Consider the following 21,415-nt stretch of genomic DNA (forward strand, 5'->3'; position numbering starts at 1 on the left):
TATTAATTTGAAGATCCTTTCAGTATTTTGTCCTACACATCTGATAAAGTAACTTTGTTTCAAGCTTGCACAAAGATTTTCTAAACTGAGATCTACGTGCAAGTCAAATTATACTTCAAAAAATTATTGGCTTATGATTTTTGAAAAAAAATATGGGCAAAAATTATGAACAATTCACAAAATGAGCAAATTGATGTACACTTTAGTGGTTAAAGCAAAGGTGCCAAGACTGTCTCAAAGAATAAACTGTATGGTAAGTTTAAGTCTGGTCCATTCAAGAAATTGCTTTCACACAATGTGATGAAGAATTCTAAAATGTTCAGGGACATATATGCACTATAAATGCTTATAAAGACCAGAGATATTTGTGTGCTAAAATAGGTAAGTGTACAACTTTACAATCTCATGAATGCCTATTGTCTTCTCTTTGTGAAGGTGGAGGATGGAGAGAAAACGTGACAGAGGGTTTTGAAATATTCAGGTATGAATGTTGGGATAACTAAATATTATTTTAAAATTTACATTTTATACTAAAAGTCATTTACTTGTGCATCCATTAATCTATAGATTAGTTATGCGGCATAAGGAAAAATCTAGGCTGAAAGAGAGGTCTTTGAGGTACTGATTTTCTCCTTGATTTCCCTGATGCACCACAGCAGGACTTTTCTTAGTAATATTTTATTCATTTTTCTTCTCTTCTAATTATCTTTGATTTTTCTTTTCCCGTCCTTCCTTCCATGCTATACCACAGAATGTGCCTTTGTGGTGAGCAGAGGGGAATTCCTTCAATATATTTCAGGGAGCATGAAATTCAGCCTGGGATTTTGCTGTGAAGGCTAGAGATGAAAAGTGCTAACTAATAAAATCTGCTGGAGGGGAAAGCGTTTTCTCACTTTCATAATGAAATATTCATAGTGTAGCACTTTTTTCCCCCATGACAGTCATAGGTGAATCCCAGACTGAACTTTTATGATCTCTAGAAACAGGACCTTGGCCGTATCCCTTCTGTCAAGCTTATTCATTTCATAGCGCTGGATGCAAAACGTACTCAACCAGCTGCATGGTTACTGACTCCTACATGTACACTCTGTATTTTGTGACTCAGAGTGACATGCAAAGATCCCTCTGCCACAGGCCTAATTGTCTGGTAACATCCCAGGAAGACACCCGAACCTGAGCTACTCAGCCCGTGCGTGCTTTTGTACCACTGAGAACAGGGGCTGTGCTTACACCCAGCAGAGTGGGAGCCAAGTGCTGAGCGCTGGTTGCTGCGTGTTGGGAATCACCCAGTGAGGTCTGCTGATTTAAGGGACGTCTCCCTGCAAAGGTAGATGACTAGAAGATCTAAGTGGCTTTCTGTATATTTTTTACTTGTTCATTTGCTTTGGGTTTGCCTTTGTAAGGGCAATCGGGAGGAAAACAAAACAAAAAAAAAAAACCACCACCTTTGTTTTGAACTAATGCCAGCACATAACAAAACATTAAAAATAAATCTCACCTGTCCGTATTACTATGCCATGATAAAAAGCTTAAAGAAAATAATTGGTTATAGGCTTTTGAGTTTTGTTTTGATTGTGGTTTAAGCCTGTTTGTTGTTTTTTTTTGCTGTTTTGTTTTTCTCATCTATTTCATTAATTTTGTATAATCAATGTGGAATGTATGGACTTCCCCCACGGCACATCTTCTAGCTGCTGCAGCCCAGCAGAACAGAAGGTAAGCCCGCATTATTCTAAGGCCTGCCTTAATCTAATTTTCTTAAACTAAGACATACTGAAAAAAAGCTACAGGGATGAAGAACAGACACCTTAGCAAAAAAAGATGAATGATATTCTGATGTTAGAAAATGATTTATTAGTCTCATTAGTATTAGACTGTAGTTTATTGGACCGTTGTGCAGTGTACAACGTGTGACACAGTTACATTGCATGCAATTAACAAATGGTCGGAATTTCAAAGCTATCCCAAAGGGGCAACATGAATATATTCATTAGCAACCATCAAATACATAATAAATATATTCATCGTCAAAAATAAGTTGTTCCTTTCATAAGCTATGTTTTGTATATATTTGTTAATACATGTGGAATAAGGGTGAACACAGAAAATGTTTTCAGTTTCCTAGGTGATATAAGATAATCCACAACTTCTAACTGGAAAATCTGCCTATCCTACGTGGGCAATCTCAGGGTTTGTACAAGGAATGGGAATATATACAACTAAATGCTTAGTCAGATCTATGGCTTACTGAACTCCATTCAAGCAAAGAAAATGAAATGTTCCATGCTGTACTTTGAAAGACTCTTTCTATCTGACCTCAAGGAAACAAGTCGACTAATTTTTTGTGGCTTAATTTACGTGAGTGAAATTCCACTTCTATTGAAATCAATGACAAAGCCTCTGTGCTCTCAGTGAGGCTGTAATTTCACATCCATGTGTACACTGTGACTGATGGCCTCTGCCACATGTAGCTCCAGGTAGTGTCATTTATATATATTTGTCTAGTGCCCAAATAGTAAAGGCTTGGAGTGGCTAAAGTGAGCCAACAAGCAGGTAACATAATATAAAAAATAAATGATACCTGATAAACAACTTTGTATAGGAGGTTGTTTGCAATTGTGTGAAAGTGAGATTTATACAATATGAAAAAAAATATATTGTTTAATGACTTTCCTGTTTATATGGTTTTAGTCTGCTGGCAGATTAAATTGTTAGTTCAAAAACAGCATTACTAATTTTCTTGATTCCTCAAGGAATTTAGGAGAGCTAAACAAAAATTATTTTGGCATGGATGTTATCAATTTAACTGAACAAAACAAAAGTGACTTACACATTCCAGCTTGGTTTGTGGTTTGGTTTTGTTTCTTTTCTTCCTGGTAAAGGTTGCTGTTGTCTTTGTCTGGGTTTTCCACTTGTTCCTGTATATATGTAGTTATTTATCGTTCCCAGAAGTGGCAGATAAAATAAGCTGTCTTCAGGAAACATAATGACCCAGCTGAACAGAGCATGAAATGTCTTTGTCTTATCTTTCAAGCCCCTGACCTGTCAATGGACGAGAATCCCAACCAGTTTCTTCACAGGAAACCTTTCTCTTTGGATGACCATCACACCTGCACAGCCTGGTGAGAAAGAGACCCCTGGTCTCAGCTTTGCTCTTTGAATCAATCTGCCAAACTCAAAAGCGAATTGTGGAAATAAGGGAAACAATTCTAAAGCAAACAACGAACAACAAAACCATCCAAAACTAAAGCAGAGAAACAAAAGCACCTAGAGCTATTTATTTATTCAAACCAGACAGACTATATTCAAGGACAAATATCCAGTGTGTTCAATTCTAGACCATTTTACATTTTCTTCAGTTCAGATTTAAATACTCAGCGGTAAGGCAGCTGAAAATGAAGGATGACAAAAATAAATAAATAAATAAAGAGACCCCCACACACACTGCAATGTAGAAAATCACCATTCAGATTTCAAGTAGCTAAAACACGAGGAGGCATCGCAGAGAACATGTTCTTGTTGGTCAGTTATGAAGTGAGATAACATTTGGGCATGCTTTCTTTGTTTTATAAGGAAATTAATTTATCTGCAGAAATGTTATCCCTTAAGTGTTTATTTTTATTATTAAGCTAGGACAGTTTTGTGTAAGCCTGCAGAAATAGACACAGAAGCTGAGTGAGAACTGCCTGTGCCCTGTAAAGAAACAAAATGTTTGTTACCACTCGCTGCTTTTGATTAACATAGGAAAAAGTATATTTTGAGCAGACCTGGATGCTTAGCGTTGTGATTAGGGAGGGTACACATTGCTGTTGCTTTCCTACAGTAACTAGCTACTTGCCACATCAAGTGTCTTATCGTACATACCAGCTACATGTGAGATAGAAACTTCTCTTGGCACAGTAATTCCAGTTACAGGATAAGAATCTTGGAAATTTTTTTTTGTACAGACAAGAGGCTGCATATGCCAAACCCACTTAATGATGGTGACTGTAATGAATGCTATAAAAATGCTATTTTAAATCTTAAGTGCTCTTGCCTTCAAGCCCAGTATTGCCTTGGGGATTTGTATAAACTATAGTGAAAAAATTGGTATTATAAGCTGTATATATACCTGGATATTTGGTTCTGTAGGTCCTGCAAATTAACTTTTTCTGCAATAGGTGAAGTCCACACTTCAGTGATACCAACCAAATGAATTGCATTGCCTTCAAACTCCTAAGTAGAAATAGAAAACTAATATGTGTGCAGGTAAAAAGAGTTCCAGTGCTTTTCTTCTCTGCAGACAGAAGATCTGACATTGACATTTGCAAAAGGATACTAAGGCCTGAGGAGTATGACTTGGAAATTAGATGAGAACATAAGGAGCTGGGGGGGAGAACTTCGGAAACTTGAAAAAAAGTTACAAGTGGTATATTAATGTCCTTCCTCAAGGTACAATGTTGTTTTACCAGCACACCGATTAGCTGTTTCCAGCCTCTTGTTGTCATTTGTGGCAGCTTTAACCTTATTCTCTAAAATGATAATGCACTAAAATCAAACAGCCTATTAATGCTGCTAAAAACCTACATTGTGTTTTTTTTCTATCCAATTTAGTTATGTTTAAAGATTTGTCAGTTAAAACAACATCTCAAAAAGACAGTATTTGGGTCTTGAAATTTAATATTGTGAGTGTGTGGAGAGCCATTAGTGGCTGAATCGTGGCACCCTTCATCTTTCATTCCCGTCAGAACTGCGTCTTGTGTCTGCACTTTGCCTCAGTATCTGCCTGGGAATACGACTATTACTAAAACAGCAGATTGCAGCCGCTATTTTCCCCCACTCGAGAACATCCTCCAGACCATCCTAACCAGACAATAATGAAGAATAAATGCCTGATGCCCCAATCTGGTAAATTGGATTAAGCAATTGAGCATATCCAAAGAAATTAAATGTAGCCAAATAACTCTGAATGGCTTGGGAAACTGTAGTGGTGGAAAAACTATAGGATCCTAGTTTAAAATTTTGATGTATTAATTCATGAAATAATATTACCTTAATCCACTGGCTTTAAGAGAAATTCTAAGAAATATGAATGTTGGCACTGGACTGGTATCGCATTTACTACATCTGCATCTCGGTGAGCTCTGTCTGTGCTGATGTTGGCCACCTCCAGCTGTGCCCCAGGTATTTATCCCCTGCCCTGCGCTGTTTGTGGAAGGTTTCTGACTACCCATAGCAGACAGAGCCCACTCCGAGGAAGAAGAGGACCTGGGCATAGGGGCTGTCAGCAAGCCACCACGACTTCTTGTCTCGGTGTGTCCAAGCCTCATAGCTGTATTCCCGCACCTGAGCTGTTAGGCCGTGCTCTTTGCCTCGGCCGTGCAGAGCCCGGGCCCTGCTGGGAGAGGATGTCTTGCTCTGCACACACCTTTCTGAGTGCGGTGAGCAGGGCTGGGCAGCCCAGCTTCAGCCCTGGGCTCAGCTCACGCTGCCGCATCCCCCTGCGGGAGAGGTTTCTCCGTGTCCCGACTGCTTGAACATTGCAGACAAAGGCACGGCGGGCCAATTCAGCAGAACTCCCGTTGGGATTCCCAGTGCTTTGCTGAGAAAGGGAAGGAAAAGGGGTAGCACGGTGTGTGTGTGTGTGTGTGTGTGTGTGTGGTGGCTCTGCTCTGGTTCAGAATTGCTAAGCATCTCTGTGCCTGGGCTTACAAGAAGATATTTGGAGCTGAAAAGTGCTCTGCTTCTTAACTTCCTTCTTTCCATGCTCACTGGAGGCTTTTGGATGCTGTCTGCGTATCTTTCATCCCTTCTGCTCCTAAGGGGTTATTTAGTCCTAACTGCTTGACATTTACTTGGCTTTGGGTCTTTGAATGAACACAAAGCCAGGCAGGGAAAATCTTCTGGCATAATTTCATCATAGACGTGGTGATGTTATAGATTATCCTATTTATTTTCTTTTTCATATGAGTAATAGAGCAGCAAGAGTTTAGAAAAATAGTCCTGGCAAACAAACTCTCTTTATGTTAAGTAATTTTTAAAAAAACTACTTGAGGAGCAGGATTGAAAACATCGTTCACTTAGCAGCTGTCATGTCTTCCAGGTCAGCTGCTAAGCAGTTAGGTAGGAAGTAGAAATAGCCTGTCCTTAGAATGGAAGCAGCTAGAAAACCAAACGGTTCTTTCACCATTTTGAGAATGAGGTGAAATAATATTTTAATTTCTGTAATGTCACTGTTTTTCTTTTTCTTCCTCTCAGCTGTGCATTGCGTTTTTCCTTTCATAGCTAATCTACAAGGGTTTTAACCATGTACTGTAGAGATACTATGTAGAGCTATTTCATGACCTGCTACGTGACAAGGGGCCCACGATGAAGACACTGTTTTCTGAGCTGTTTCAGTGGTAAGTTTTCCGCAGACATAACTGCATATGCACATTGCAGATGTTTGAAATGCTCGAGTCCAGGCTCTCCCAGGGAAGGTCTATTTGGCCCACTACAGCTTAGTGTAAAGTTGCCCAAATTAGCTCCAAGTGAGCATTAAGTCTCATTCATATCCTGGACACTAAGTGCATAGGGTATTAAGTACTTTGTTCAGACCAATTCTCATTCCAGTGTTAGCTTATGGATGTGTAGTGAGATCTCCCTTGGTTGATGCAGACACGCATTTGATTTCTGCCCAGAAGTAGAACATACTGGAAGTTTCAGAATAGTCTAATTTTCTTGGGGGTGGGGTGTGGGGTGTGGGGGTGAAGCCTGTATTTGTGATGTAAATACTTTCATTTGCTCTTCCAGGTGATGCTAATCTTGCCAATGTTTTGAATGTTTAAGTCACTAGTCTAATGTCTTTATATTTCAAAGTTTGTCCATTTGACTGGGCTGGGAAGAGGTTGGAAGATGCACAAACAATTTTTATAAATGCATTTTACTGCTAGAAATGTGGCATTTGCATTTTTACCTGGAAACAGATGTCACAGGCCTGTCTCACTAGCACATTTAGCTCTGTTTCTTTTCTGAAATCTAATACCTACCTATGAGCTTCAGTAAGTTTCTTTGACATAGCACTAACAAAATGAAGAATGTTCTGACAGTAATTACTTTTTGGGAAACAAATCACAAATGCTTATGTATCCGATTTGATTAAGCATTGATTTTTCCTTTAAAAAAATGAAATCCTTTATCTCTTGGCTGACCAAAGAAGGTAAAAGTCTGGAGATCCACTGTACTGATATGCTGTCTAAAAGAGGTATCCCTCTTAAAATGTACTGCTCAAAGGTAAAATCAGCATTTCAAAGTTCAGAGTACTTTCATGAATGTAACTTCCTTTTTATCTGTGTTTTCAATGTATTATTTTAGGTATAAAGCCAAAAGTAGAATTCTGCAAGTTTACCTTCTTCAGAAACATTTGGAATCTATTTCTTCAAGAAATCAGCTGGTCATCTGATTGTCCCATTTTAGAGTAGCTTTCTTTAGTTAACACCTCACAGTTTCCAGGCTTTGTTCACCTCTGGAAGTACAAAAGAGTGTTGTTTGGGAGCACACAGTAAGAGAACAGGGTCCTCAGAGCCCAGAGTGAACTAAATCCTCCAATAGGTCAGAAGCATTTATGGCTTATTATATAAACAGTGACAAGGATCAAATAATTTGCACTGTGGGCTTTCACACGCTCTAGGGAAATTGCTGAAATTATTAAAAAATATGGGAAATCCTAGCAAGTAATCCATCACCTTCACAAATGTTTTCCTCTTTGCAGCTAATTCCATGCAGATGTGCAAGAGATAAGGCAAAGATGCTTGTGTTTGAATTTCTGCTAAAAGGTAAGTTCATTTTTTTTTCTTTTTTTAATATTCTGCCATCTATTGGTAGCTGTAGGTGCTCTAGGTGCTGTGCACAGCACTGTGAGGTACACAGTTTGGCAACACAATTCAGTGTCCCTGTCTCTCTTAATTAGCACAATCATTTACTCTTCTTCCTATGTAATTAACTCTGCAGAAGTTCCTACGGCTCATGTTATGTTAGGGGAAGATGTCAAAGCATTAAAACAATTCCACTGGTTTGGGGTTGGCCTGATGACAAAACAAACTTTCAGATTTTGGATTGTCTACCACTCTGGTGATACATCTTAAATTCTGGGGCCTCTCCTACCAGGTCTAATACAAACTCTTTCTGTAATGCTGTGTGGTAAAAACATTTAGAAAGCCAACAACATTTCTGTCTATCTGAAACTTGAGGCATTAATTATTTTTGTTTATGATGTACATTGAAAAGAATTGGATATTCGTTATGCCTGGAACATATTTGGAGAACCCCCTAGTTCTTCAGATATAATATCAATCTTGGTTAGCTCTTTATGTTCAGAAGCAGAGAAAGTTTTTCTTTACCTTGAGGGAACCCTGGGTGAGCTTGGTATTTGCTCATGTTTTTTGAAGATGAATGGGAAAACCTCAGTTATTTTGATTTTAATAGAACATACCACATATATACATACTCTTTGTTCAGCAATACATTCAACCAACCCGAACACAACAAACTTTTTTCTCATTTTTATTTCCCTACGTAAGTTTAGCGTCACTTTAAAGATTTCATTATGGCAAAGGAGGGAGGGATCAAAGACTAGGACCAGCTGGTTCCTTAGCCTTTGTTATTTGGGGTTAATCTCCCTTTGAAGATTTTTATCTCTGGGTGTGAAACTTGAATCTCTGAAACAGATGTAGGAAGGGTTTGGACTATTGGGTTGTTGTTGGATGTTGAATATCTTTAGAAAACACGAAGAGAAGAATCAGTGTGAGAAGAAACAGAGCATTGGGGCAGGTAAAAACAGGTCAAATTTTCTAATTTGGCCATTAGCCAGGAATTCCAGTCTAGGTATAAGCTGAAGATGTCAGAAACAAAGACACAAAGAAGGGTAAAGATGTGAAATAACCAGAAAAGGTGGAAGAGTAACACAGAGTGAACAACACAAACATTTACCCACTGATTGACTCTCACGGGTATTTGTGCATTTTAAAAATTAAAAAAAAAAAAAGTCCAAAGTGTGACTGATAAGGGCAAACATGGAAACTAGGAGATCCCAAAGCATACAGACAAACAAAAACTCTTTAAGCATATTGGAGGGTAAAAATAAAGGTTACAATGTGACGAGTTGGTTACTAGAAACTAAAGGTGGGACGTAATTAAGGACTGCTGCTGAGGAGCTCATGGATGTATTTCTGTCAGTCTTCTCTAGGGAAGCTGTTGGGAGGTACTGATTTTCCTCAGGCAATAAAGATGACGCTGTCCTGGACTGTAGTGTGGCATTAATACATTCTGCAACAAATAGTTCAGCTGAGGGATAACAAGACACCAACAAGTTAGGCAACAGAAAAGGTGTGGGACTGTTTTTTTTACTCTAAAGTTGTACAAAGTTTTAACACATTTCCATGAGAGTAGCTAATATGCATTAGATACAGTGGCTGTGGTAGATATATTTAGAATGAAAACAAAATAAAGCTGTATTTTCCAGTATCCTCTAAAAGGAAGGACGACCCCTATGAATTACAAGTTAGTGATCATTACTTCTAGGAAAACCTGTAAAAACAATCATTATAAGTAGAAGTCTAAAACCCTTGGCAGTGGAATGAACTGAAAGAGGAAACGAGCTTCTTGCTGAAGGAAAGCTGTACCTCTTTAATCTCTTGATTTTTTATTTGTTTTAATTCACAAATGATTGGTAAGGAAGTAGACAAACCATGAAATGGGAGGTAAAGTGCTATTATGTTTAAACTAGTTAGCAGATGGAAAATAGAAGCAGCTCTAAATTTAAGCATGGCAAAGCGTTAGCTGTGGAACGACACTTGAAGAGATCGGCAGGGAGATTTTGGGGGCTCCTGGCTGTGTAGAGCCTTGCTGAGTAAGCCATTCGGCCAGCACAGGCACAGCTTCCAGCAGAGGGGAAGGTCCAAGTGTCTTCAGGTCATGGACTAAAATTCAAGCATTCCCTACTACCCTTGGGCCTTCCAGCTAGCTACACTCATGAGAAGGGCTTTCTTTCCATGCAAGGCTTTTATTTCCATGGAAAGGCTTTATTTCCACATCATGCAAGGGCCTTTGGTTCAAGCAAACAAGCGAGGCTTCACACAGAAGCAACAAATTCCAGTGTAAGTGCCCAATAAGCTTTGTTTTCTGTTGTCGGCATGACTCAAACCTCTCCCACTGCTCAGTTGCGCCCAGATTTATTGCACTAATCTCTGTTCAAGGCCTGTAGTTACCTGTAAGTGCCGGGATTTGGTGTGGATTTAGGATTTCTGTGTTAACTCAGGTGCCTTTTCCCAGGTGGCTTCCATCAGCTTGTCGTTCGTGGAGCATTGTCTTATGGGACTGTGGAAAAAGAGAGGCAAACAGCTTGCTCGGAAGCACCCAGGGGAGCTCTGCACTCCCATCAGACCCACAGCTGCCTAGCAGGTAAGACTAGAAAGGGTGAAGTGGACGTGCAAAGCCTCAAAAGGGGAAACGAACAGGTTAGGGAATGGTGCCTGGAAGCTGTTGTTGGTATATGCATGTCACTGAGCATGGGAACTGGCCTCTTAATTAATGAGTTGCGACTGCTCTGCAGGAAGGCTAGTGTCAGTGTAGTATCAAGCCACATGTCAATGCAAGTCTCAGTTCAGTGAAATTCTGTTCAGTATTGAAAAGCCACCAAAAGGGATGAGAAAAATAGTAAGTACATACATCATGTGGGAAAAAGTATAAAAATATGATTCTATTTTACAAATTAGTCATTCCCTTTTTTTGAAAGTGCCATTTTTATTCCTTGTCACCAAAAGTGAAAGGAGACTGCCAGGGTAGAAGTGATTTAGGGATGAAGGAGGAAAATGATGGACTTTCACATAGAAACGTATTCATCTAGAGCAGACATAGCAACAGCTCTGGATACTTTATAAAGCATTTGGAAAGCCAATTGGTGCAGTACTGGGGTAACTTGTAAAGTAGTTCTTAAATTGGACGAGAAGAGATGGCTACCAACCTGCCAAACAAACAAACAAAAAACACATACACAGAGGAAACAAACAAAAAGTTGTGACAAAATTCTTACCGAATTTCCATGAACTAGAAGCTAAAAAAAAAAAAAAAGAGGAAAATAATGGCATGAGAGAAACACACCATTTTCCATAGCACACATATTGACAGATAAAGAAAGTACAGAACAAACAAAATAGGTTCTGTCTGCACAACTCAATTTACACATGTACTAGCTGTGAAAAAGAAGGGTATACTTTTTAATATTTATTCCTGGTCAGCACGTATGGGTTTATATATTTGTAATAAAGTGAGCAATGTCATCAGCTGGCATTTCTTCCATCAGCTGCCACTGTGCTCTTTGGTCACTTTGTTACCTCCTTTAAGCAGCTAGTAGGCAAATTCAAGACAAACACGTCAGGCTGTGAGTAAGCAATCTGCGATACTTTGGAAAATCACTGAAGACCTGGTCTTGGCTTCATACACAGATGACACTTGAGAAGCTATCAGGATCTACAAAACTCTCAATCTGCTGGTTATTGACAGCTGAAAATATAACAGCAATGATGGATTTGACATGAGTATTAAGTCTGTTGTGACAGAAGTTCATTGCTGCTAGTGTTGGTACTCTTTAAGTGTGATGGTTTGTGAATCCACTTAAAATGTAGATTCACACCCACATGCAGTAAATGTAAACTCATGTCCCATTTCATGTAGAATGTCCACAGCAGAAAGTGCCTCTGCTGACCCATCTGCCAAACAGACCACACAGCAACTCATTTATTTCGCTAGGGAGGAAGAGGGAGATTGTGGAAACTGAAGTCTGCAGCACATATTTTCCTTCTCAGTGCTTTTCTTTTATCCATTTTCTCCTGCAATTCAAAAGAGTTTGTCGTGGGAGTAATTGATGTAGCCTCTGACACAGATTAACGAGGCCAGTACAGTGTTCATTTAGTGATGGTGGTGGGGCTGATGCTAAACTTATGTATTACCATTTTGGTGGCGAGGCTGTGAGTAATGCTGAAAAGAAACGTATTTTACTTACAGAAAAAGTTTCCTAAGAGCTGATGCTCTTAATGGCAAGCGAGATTAGCGGGGCATACCCCGCTGGGGCCAACCAGGGGCCGTGCTGCAGCTGTAGCTCACCAGCCTGGGGCTCTCTGGAGGAGTGTCGAGAAAGCCCAGTGCGGCTCCTGTGCCAGCCACTCCTAGCCACGGGGCAGAGGTGGAGGGCTGGGAGAGTAAAAGCATGTGTGGGAGCAAACACCCTCCAGGACTGCACTCGGCAGATGTAGAGCAGACTCTAAACATCTCTGAGTGCAGGAGGGGCCAGGGAAGCTGAGGAAAAGGATTGGGTAAATCTCTCCTTACAGACTCCCTAATCCTTCCGTGAAAGGGAGAAGATCAGATAGTCTCTCTATAGAATTTCAAAGCCAGCCTATGCAGTTCGGTTGCTCAGAGCGACTAAATGCCCACTCTCAAGTGAAATAGATGCGTGTGTGAAAGCCTGCAGCCATGTCCCTCCCTGCACTGGCAGGTTTTGCAGCACTGCAGCCTCCTGCAAGTGGCCACGGGCTGTGGGACCGTCGCCCTGGGGGACGAGCCGTAGAGCTCTCGATCCCACCTCTGCTGGTGCCTGCCCCAGCCAGGCCGCACCACGGCTTGAGGCCACCTCTGGCAGGAGCAGGAGCTCCCTCCTTGATGGATTGGAGCAGGTCTCACCTGGCCATTTTCTCTCGGTGTCACCGATCGGCATCTTTTGCCGCTGCTTATGGCGTGGGTGCTGCTCCGGTGGCTGAGCAGCAAGCACCCTGCTGCTGGCTGCAGGCGCGAGCCTGTGGCGAAGGCAAATGTCTTCTCACGTGCAGCCCGGGCAGCTGGGGCAAAAATGAGCCTCTGCCGTTCAACTGCAGGGAAATTTCACTTGTTTAGGGTTTTCAATTGTTTGTTTTTATGAGCAAGCTCCTTGCTGTTGTGCTTTGCTGTGACGTGTATACTGAAGCTGAATATGTCATCAAAGGCCACTGAATGCCATTGCTCCCAGACCCAGCATTTACAGTTCGTGGATAGGACTTCTGAAATTGTAAGTCAGTTATATGATAACCCACCAGGACTTAACTTTGCGACTCTCTTCCTACAAATTAGCTGAAATTACTGTAGGTAGCAATTCAACGTGTCTTGATTGACTGTGTAAACAGTTTACGTACGAAGCAGTCACCTATTTTCAACTTACATCAGCAGATGTAGGGGGCAGCACGGGCACAGTAGCCACTTACAAATGTCTGTACCACAAAAGACTCTGAGTGGTGCTTTAAACTTTGTTCATTCCAGTGAAGTTAACTCATAAAAAGAAGCATATGTGGATTACAAAAAAAAGAAAAGAAAGGTATGATTATATCAAATATCATTCACCCCACACCTTACTTGTCAGAGCCAGAACTTTTACAATCCTTTCTTGTTCAAATCTCACCCCAAGGCTTGTCTCAGGTAAATTTCAGCTGCTAGTCGTCCCTCTTACACTGCTTAAATGTATAAATATTTCTGGCTCCACTTAGAGAAACACCATGAAAGTGTCGTGGCATGGCCCAGTAAAGACTGTTTTTATCTGGCCTTTAGCTTTTTCTGGGTGTAGTTACCAGGGATGACATTTTCCATGCTGAAGACTGCGTCAAGCTGGTTTGTGAATGGATGTGAAAGAAACACGGTGTAACCTGGGGAACAAAACTAGTGGGAAATAGACTGTTTTGCCATTTTGTTTTTGCCTGGGAAAAACTTGTTTCATTTAGAGTGGTTGAAATCAGGAATTCGAAAATTGGCTAAGCATTATTTGGGTGAAGTAAGCAGGTCTGTCAGCCTGATGTTGGTGATGTGCTTTTAGCCATCTTCACGAAAATCTGCTGAAACCTGGCCAACTTGTAAATCCCAGCCAAATCTGTTTGCCTGAGCTCAGTGCTGTGCGTGAGCAGCAACTGAGCTCCACAGAGCCTGTCAGTGCCGAGCAGGGGGCCAGGATGGCTTCCCTCTGGTTTTCCCTCTGACGGCTGGGGAACAGACCGCTGCCGAGCTCTCCTCCTCATGGTGCTTCTCCCATTGTAGGTCCAGAATGAAAGAGTTGTGGTTGCCTTTTATGTTTCCTGTACTGCACTTCCCACAGTGGTGTCTGAACCTGATGAAAGGTTGTGGGCTGCTGTGTAATAATAATAGGAGTAATAAGTTTGAGCTATGCTTTGACGATATGGTAGTTCAAACATTGTCAGGAGGCAGAAATGCTACTGTAACCCAGCGGTGAATGTGCGATACCTGTCCTTGTCTGAGCCAGTTTGACTTGCTACAGGCTGCATGAGCAGCGAGATGAGTTCTGGATTTTGAGCTCTCATCCTTTAATTGTCCATAAGAAAATATCCTAAACTTGTGTTTCTTTCTGGCTGCCTGCCAGGCTTGTAGGTTTTTTAGGTAGTTTACTATGCCAGTGGATTTTTTTTTCACAATTTAAATTTTTTTGCCTTCAGTATAATTTTTGAATGGGATTAATTCTTTCAATAGTCATATGAAATTAAACTCAGAGGACATCACTGATAACTATATATTGCAGTGATGCTTATATTAGCTGTCAGTGTGAAAAGTTAACTCTGCGATGGGTTTAGATGCAAAACTCACACTCATTTCAACAAGAGCCCCAATGTTGCTGAACAGAACAGAGCACGTTCTTCTGGTTTCCCTCCCCAACAGCTAGCGCAGTTTGCAGGAGTCTGTGGTTGCAGAGACTTGCAGGTGTGTGCAGTTCTCAAGACAGCTGAATATTACTGGGCTTCTAACTGGTTTGAAAAGTGTCACCACAAATATTCTCTACACTGTGCTTTACATATGAATCGTGTCTATCGGCATGCCATTCCAGGAGAGGAAAGTGAGTACCAGAAACAGACCAGAATAATAGCAGTCATCCTGTACCACAGTGCAATAATCCACACAGTACTAGACCTAAACGTACATGAAATATAAACAGTCTGGCTAGATTTTTAATCTGAAGAATAAGAGATGGAGAGCCAAGACCGAGCTCTGGACCTCAGATCCAGTCTCCCAAGCAGGCCCAAGCCAGTGGGCTACTGGCCCCAACCTACCAGGCACCGTTGAGCAGCACTTCTCTTATGCAGACATCACGCAGCACACTGAAGGGGCTCAGAGAGCATGACCGTGAGTTGAGCTGGACAGGTTGGTTTTTGGGGGGAGCTGCTGATGGTGTAGCCGTGATGCCTCTCAGATGCAGAGGCTGCAGGTGCAGCTTTGTGTCCCGTCGCTTTCACTGGTATTTCCACTGGTACCAGTTGCAACTGGTGCTCGGTTCCCAGCACAGTCACAGACTTCCTGAGGGTCTTGAGCAGTTGTATGTAATCTCCCCACGCTTCAATTATCCCTTGTACAATAGGGATGAGAATAATACTTGCCTGCTGTGACCTCCGTGTCTTTATGTGCACTGGCCCTCGCTGTAGGACCCAAGCCTGGCTGAGCTTCTAAACAATTTGGTAATACAAATGAAAATAGATGCAGCCATTATTTACAAAAGATGGTAGGGGCACAGCCACAGACGTTTTAAATCCTCTTAATATTTGCATGTGTTTGTTTTTAATCCTCAGCCCCACAGAGTTCATGAAACAGATGCAGAACATAGAAGAACGGGAGTCTTGTTCCCGTGCACTGAACAAGAGAAATCCAGAAAACTGGGCCTGCTGCTCGGGTCAGTAAGCACTTCCCCACTGCTTTACAGCTCCAAAGCACGTACGTTCCCTCTTAAATCAAGTCTGCCGTTTGTCTATTTGCTTGGCAGTGTCCAATAACATGTCAATATGGAGAAATCTAGGGAGGTCTTCTACTGCTCGTATATCTTCTTGCCATCGTTTGAATTTGAGGAATGTCTGAAGGGAGCTGATGGTTGATTCAGCGGAATAAAATAGAATTTTGCGGTCTGGCCCCTTACTTACTCAATTGCAGTTGCTGTCAGCATTGTGAGTTTTCTATTTGTTTCAGCTGACGGTGGAAGCTTTGGGGTCCTTCCTGAGTGATTTACTTTCAGGCATCTCTGCTGAAAAGCAACAGTTTCTTTTTATTTTTAGCTTCTCAAATATTTACAGAAAGTCCTGTCAAAAGGAGATATTACCTTTTTTGATGTGAAATACAGAATATGAAACAAATCTGACCTGATACCTTGAATGAACAGATAGCTGTGCAGTACCTGTAAGTGTGAAGATTCCCATGCCCCAAGGAATTCTTGCTATTATGCTGTTTCTTATATAGGGCTACATCCTGCCTTCCTCATTAATTGAACACAACTGCTAAAACATCCTTTACAATAAGCACTTCTTCATACCAGACATATTTCCTGGATCTATAAAACAGCTTTTAGAAAGGGAGAACTGTATTTAAGGAAGACATTAATATAGTTCCACAAAATGATGCTTGCTGACATATGGAGCACTTTTTGAATAATTCACTTTGAAATTAACACTATAATACCATTTACCTTCTAAGTCCTATTTACGGGAGCTGCAAAGAATTGTTCTCTAGAGATGAGGATAACGGCAAATGCCAGTCTTTCAGACTTTCTTTGGTTTAATAAGAACGGTCAGATGATTTCATGCAAAGAAAACCAGCAAGCAGTGAAAACCGTAAAAACTGCAGATGCATGCCAACCCCTACTTCGCCAGTGAGCCATGCCCATCCAGTTTGCTGGCTTCAGCAGCAGACGAGACGTGTAGAGGTCCTGCCCTCGGACGTGCACTCCTGTGCCTCATTTTGCTCCCCCCGTGGCTGCAGTGACACCACAGAGCGGGGCTCAGAGCTGTAAACCGGCTCACGGCAGCAATCTGGGTTAAATTTAATCCTTAGGAAAACAGGGATTATTTCAAACACCAATAAATTCCATGCTGCAGTTTGCAGGGCTGCCCCACAGACACCCTGGGGGCTTGGAGGCAGCAACTGAGTGCCATGAGTCTGGTGCGACTCAAAAACTCCAGCCACCAGTACTGCAGCAAGCAGCATCCCGGACCTCCTCGATGGAGCAAACGTAGTCATTTTAAGTCTGAATTTATCTTTCTTTTCTTTCTTTCCCTTCCACCTTTCTGCTATGGCTGGAGTTCATGAAGTAGTCTACACAGGCAATGAAAAATAAAAAAGAAAAAAAAAAAGAAGGGGCTGCTGGAACTTCTGCCCATTAAAACCAATTGCAAATTTCTTAGCCAAATATACAGAGCAATGTGTAGTCATAATATCATAGCTGCAACTCGATTTTCTTACAGTTCTTTTATTACTTGTTCTTTATTCAATTTTAAGTGTAAATAATGAGGCTCGGTTATTAGGAAAAAGATGGAATCTTGGTGAAGTGCTTTTCTACTGATTTCAAAATGACCTTTAATATGAGTTTCTCTCATTGACAACAGTTACTAAGGATGTTGACTTTTGGAGGAAGAGTGCTCAATTTTTTATTCGCTCAATGCCTGTTTAGCACTACCAGCAAAGATGTTTCTGATATGGTCATTTGATGTTGTTCTCAGTCAACTGAGATGATTCCGTCAATGAATATAGCTCAAGCTGCAGCTGATTTTTTGCTGAGGCAACAGTACAGAGCAGAAATGTACACCCATTTCCCATTGTGGTTCATGCTGACGTTTTTATCTCTTGTTTTGGTTAGCTTTAGTATTGCCAACCTCAAACATTAAAAAAATAAATAAATGTGAGTCAGCTTGCAAAAATATTGAGATTGCTTTCATTTTATGTACCTGTGGGTTTATGGTTTATTTTCTTTAGTTGAGCATAAGATATAAAAGCATAGGATGTAAAAGTTACTTAGAAATGTGTTGGCTGAGCTACTTGGGTAGTCAGAAGAGTGCAGGAATTGGGACCTTACCACTCCCTGCTACCACCGCTGCCACCCGAGACCGGGAAAGTTGGCGCCACTGCCACGGTCAGCCCAAAATGACCTGTACAGGGTACCTCGTGTTTTCATTGAGCTGAAATGTAAACACACTTACCTACCCTTCCTTTCAGGTATGCTAGTCAAAGCGTACCTAGGCAAGAGTAAGAAATGGTCTGGTTCAGCCCACTAATGGGCTTTCTATTAGAAATTGTCTTCAGTGGGAATCACAAACTCTGAATCCCTGTATGTGTAGAGAAATGAATAATAACATCTAGATTTGTCTGAATTCTATATATCCCAGAGGGATCGAGTTTGATTCCCTCACTTATTTACACTGGTACAAGGAAAGCATTTCAATTCTCCAAATGCTCCCTCATGTGGCTTCTTAGTACTAATACTGAAACATTTATGTGTTCTCGGAGATTACAACTCTATGCCAGGAAATAGGCTGAGACAACATAAGAGGTATTTCATGTGACCTTTGACATTAGAAAATGATGGCTCCGGATCCTACATGTAAAATGTTTCGCTTTTATGTTGTTAAATTAGCTGGAATGCAGGTATATGTGCTTGTGCCCCCATACTGGGGGAAGGGAGAGGTCTGTGCTTTGGTCAGATCTGCACACTAGCTTGTCTGGTCAGATGTCGGGGTGATAGGTAAGGGATAAACATCTGAAAATAATGGAACTTCTTTTGCCTAGAGTCTGGAGAAGTGGAAGTCTGATGTGTACGGCATCCAAGAGCAGTGTATTTGCTTAATGCACAGCTTCATTTCCACGACATTCACGAGAAAACAAATACAGAAGGTAAAGAGAGAAAAGGAGATGGAAGGAGACAAATACACTGTTGCTTTGCAACTGCAGCGGAGAGGAGGATGTCTTCCTCCACCACACTCTGGGAAATGCTCCTTTGAGCTCCGACCTTTCCTGTTTGTTTACAAACATGGGAAGCCACTGCTGAACCTCAGGAAGCAGGTGGTGATGCAATCTGTATATGAAATAGTCTCCTTTCCATTCATCTTCATGGCCTAGTCGTCTAATGACCTGGCATAGCGTGGCTGCCCTCCCCGAAGGACGGCTCTGCCTTCGCCTGGGCTGGCACTGCGTGCCGAGATGGGGCGCTGCTCCCGGCTGCGTTCTGTGGGCAGGCAGCAGCCACGTGGGCACCGGGCTCCGCATGGGCTGGGGGTTCTCCGCTGCACTGCTATTGCCACACTAAACCACAGCTTTAATGAGCAGGGAGTGACCAAGGCTTGGTAGCCTTCGTTGTATGAACATCTCCAGGATGAGGAGCTCTGCATTCCACTTATACCCAAGTGCTGGAGGGACATACCATATATCTCCTAAATTCAATCAGGGCATGGGTTGCCCAGGAGGACTGCTGGTTCACCAGAGACCTCTTGCAGTCATGTAAATGAATACAGGTGGGAGAGCAGGAAGGTACAGAAAATCCCAACAGAAATCACATTAAGGAAAATGTTTTGTCCTTCAGAGCCCACACCTGATGCCAAAGCATTTGTATGGTATGCAAACAAAGGCATATATGCAGGTGTTTTTGTGTGTACTTTTTTTGATGGAGGTAAAGAAAAACAGTATTACTTTCAGGTCACTTGGACAATCTGTTAACCTGCAGAGGAGGTTGGTTCTGGAATCTCTGGCTCCTTACAAAAAAAAAAAAAAAAAAATTTGAAGGACCTTAGTATGTTTCATATGGGACAAAATACTTCTCTCCACATATGACTTATTATTTTGATTTTGAGCTTTTTAAACCCCATACAATTAAAAGTCTTTGACTCTGAGAATGTTTTCTTTTGAATCTGGATGAAAAATCTGGGCAAAAGTGAGAGCCGTCTGTGAGCATTTTGGGAACATTGCTCTGAAGTTTTCTCTGATAAAAATTTTAACCAGAAATGTCACCCAGCATTTCTCAGGAGGCTGTGGTAGGTGGCTCTGTGGTCCGTAATCAGATGCTGTCATTGAAAATGTTACAGAAGCATACAGTGTTGAAACCTCCACAGTAAAGACCCTTGGAGGACGTTTTGCGGGTAGACATTCAGAAAAATGTTCTCAACGCATACATGCGCATCAGTTGATATCACTTCTAGCTCTTTGGCAAAGTGAGCCAATGCCAAAAGAAATACAACTGTTTGGGGGATAATAAGTTTTGCTCCATGGAAAAGAAAATTTCCATACTATTTAAAATGTGGTCCTGCATTTCGTTTTGATGAAAACAAGAAAATATCACAGGATATTTTCTTCAACAAATAGATATCTCTTTGTTTTCATCCACATTTCTGACCTGCTCTTTGTGTAGTTGAAGTTTTGTACTCCTTGTTGGGAAGATATCCAGCACGTTTTCTGGAATCTGTGAACTAGGGAAGACTCTTCCCTAGTTCAGGAGTTACGGCTGAACCTAGAGAATGGGGCCTATGTATGCAGTTGTTTTATCTTTGTTTGCAGATACGTGCTGTTCATTGTTAAAAAAAAAAAAGTCTGTAGTATATTGAAGCTGCTAAAACGTATGGATTGGATCCTGCTGTATAGTAAACTACAGGCAAAGACCAGGCAGAGTATCTGAAAGCACAGGGCAAAGGGTTTCAGGTCCCACCTTGCCTCACCTGACACTTCTTAGATTTGGACTGTAAAATATAAACAGCTCCATGATTAATAATTGGGACTGACCCATTCCCAGAGATAGTGCCAGATTGGTTTATTTTGGCAACTACTGGTCTTTTTTAGCAAGTAGGCAGTAATGTATGAGGGGTCCCAGATGAAAGACAGAATTAGTGTGTCTGATAGAAACCTCAGACAACCTCCAGATAAAATGTTAAGGGAATGAAAGTTAGGCACAAAAAAATGAGTAAAACTCTTACACTTGCTTTAATTAGCAATGACATCTAATCTGGAATTGGTGTTAAGCATAGCTGGATGTGTAATATTCTATAAAAAGTTCCTTTGCTTCTCCACCTTTCTTACCTATTCAGATATCCAATTTTTAGCAACGTTATGAGGTTTTGTTGTTATAACACTTTGAAATCCAGAAATTATATTAAACGTAGTGTCGTTACCTCTGAGCCACAAACATCAGGACTCTTTTCTAGGTCATCATTCAGTTGCAAGAGAACGGGGAGCGGTACTGCACTGCAGCCTTGCTTTCAGCTTGCATGGACAGCCTGGTGCACAGTCAAGTTAGCAAGGTGCCTCGGAGTAAGAGAGTGTAAGAAACATTTATCAAGTACACTGGTATTTACATTGCCCACCCCTTCATTTAGTCATTTCACTTCTGACCTCCTCCAGCCTTCAGCAGTCGAGAGTGACTGCGTGCAGGTACTGCTTCGCAGTGGCGCAGGTGTCGGGGTCAGCCTGCTGCCATCTCCTCCCTCTCTGGCAATGCCACATTTTCCCCTTTTAAAACGAACGCCTCTTCCAGCTGCTTTTCCCAGCCACAGCAATATGGCAGTGCTAACATGCAAATGGCAGGCACTAGCTCATGAGGACGCGCCTCTGAGTGAAACTAGCTGGGAGCTGCTGGTGAACAAAA

At 41.4% G+C, this 21,415-nt stretch overlaps 1 long non-coding RNA gene across 1 annotated transcript; it reads left to right on the forward strand.

The window, feature by feature from the left end:
- Positions 1-877: 877 nt before the first annotated feature.
- Positions 878-19,532, forward strand: LOC308195764. Its single transcript, XR_013951840.1, has 6 exons — positions 878-3,119; positions 6,262-6,377; positions 7,727-7,790; positions 10,285-10,413; positions 15,600-15,700; positions 18,577-19,532. It is a non-coding gene; the product is annotated as an uncharacterized lncRNA (long non-coding RNA).
- The last annotated feature ends 1,883 nt before the right edge of the window (positions 19,533-21,415 follow it).

Source organism: Anser brachyrhynchus, assembly GCF_964034855.1.
Source record: "Anser brachyrhynchus genome assembly, chromosome: 5".
Classification (NCBI taxonomy): domain Eukaryota; kingdom Metazoa; phylum Chordata; class Aves; order Anseriformes; family Anatidae; genus Anser; species Anser brachyrhynchus.